Raw genomic sequence first — 2,021 nt, forward strand, 5'->3', positions numbered from 1 at the left:
ACACACACACACACACACACACAAACACACACTTACACACACGCACGCACACACATGTTTTTGTAGTTATTATGTAAAGCAGTTTGATTCGGCTAAACCTGGCTCCTTCAGGTCAGATTACCGAATGGAAGATTACAGGAAGTTCAAGATGACTAATAGAAAATGGGCTGCTATTTTATTGGTCAATGCGGATCACATAGTATTTTGTTAGAAGTGAGATCGGCATTTCAGCGACACCAAATACTGTATGAACGAAAATTTCTTCGACCGTGTGTGTATGTAAGCTGGACAGGAAGCTGGTGGCTCCTTGGTGTCTGGTGTGTGTGTGTGTGTGTATGCATGTGTGCGTGTGTGCGTGTGCATGTGTGTGTAAACCAGATGTATGAGTGCATGGATGTGGGTGTGTTATTGGTTGTATGAGTGTGTGTGTGTATGTGTGAGTGTGTCTTTGTGTGTGTGTGTGTGTGTGTGTGTGCGCGTGCGTGCGAACACGCGTGCATTAGTGCCTACTGTATACTCGTGCGCGAATGTATTTAGGATGCAAGAATGTGTGTGTCTGTGTGTATGTGTGAGTGTGTTCGTGCGAAGACGCGTGCGCGAATGTTTAGGATGCAAGTATGGATGTGTGTGCGTAAGTATGTACATTCATTACGTGCGTATTTATATATGTATGTATGTATGTATGTATGTATGTATGTATGTATGTATGTATGTATGTATGTTAGCATGTATATAGTAAGTTCAATATACATCTGCAAATGCAATGCAATACTTAGACACATCGCCAATGTTGTATCTTGGACTCACCAGCTGTTTCGGGTGTTTTACAACATACATCCCCTTCCTGTTCACGCAACATCATACCGACCCCAACCAATCTCCTCTTTCTCAGCAACCTTTACATCGATCTTGCTGGCTCTTCTTCTACTTGATCCTCATCACAAAATACTGCAACTGTATTTATCATCTAGGTAGCTACTGGTTCCCATCCAGAAATAGATCTGTTATGAGCCTGAAGACTTATAAAGCCGGAGATTAATCCTTTTTCCATCACTTATAAGTGACTGAGATTTCAGTACTCCCCCAACACTAAATCGGACGCCGGTACGTTGCAGGGTTAACTTCCTAGTTATTACGGGAACTCATTTGAAACTCCAAATGACTGGAGCGACGTGAAATGAAGTGTTTGGCTTAAGAACACAACACATCACCCGGTCCGGGAATCGAAACAACCAACCTATGATCCTGAGTATAATACTCTAGCCACTAAGCCACGTCTTTCACTGTTCAGAAATAAGTAACATAACACAATATAAACCAGTAATCTCCTAGGGTCGATTTTCTTTATTCTGCTACCTCTGCTCGCTTCATTTTGTTGCCTCATCAAAATTACGCATTATATACAACAACACCGTCAACATCATTATCATTACAACCCTCATGACCACCACCACCGCCGCCGCCGTCGTCGTCATCATCATCGTCGTCGTCATCATCATTGTCGTCGTCATCATCGTCATCATCATCAACATCATCATCACTTTTACATAGTCTCTTTCACTCGTTAACCGCTACTATAATGACCTCTACACCTCTGAGCTGATTGAAATCGTACGATCTCCACGTAAGCATTCCTCCTCCTGTCACCTTTCTTATGTCCACTCCTCCCTCGTACTCCGTACTAATCATTATTCCAAGTTTTTCCTTCTCAGAACATCGACCCTCTAGAAATACCTGCCTGCTCATATCCTTCTCATTGGTTTTGGCGAATAAGCGTTAATGACGTCAATGTTACCAGTTAAGGATGACCAGTGGTTCTCAACCGGGGTCTTTTATGACTCCTGGGGTTCCATATAAGATTTGGTGTGGTATGGGGGGGTCCACGCGCGCAAAATAGTAAATTGGGACCACAGTTCTATATTAAGGGTCCATGATAAAATTTTGCTTTATATGTATCTATTGCAAGAAACAGTTAGATTTCTTTCTCTAATGTTCCAACCTGTTGTTGGCACTCCGTCGCT

Source organism: Octopus bimaculoides, chromosome 1, assembly GCF_001194135.2.
Source record: "Octopus bimaculoides isolate UCB-OBI-ISO-001 chromosome 1, ASM119413v2, whole genome shotgun sequence".
NCBI lineage: Eukaryota > Metazoa > Mollusca > Cephalopoda > Octopoda > Octopodidae > Octopus > Octopus bimaculoides.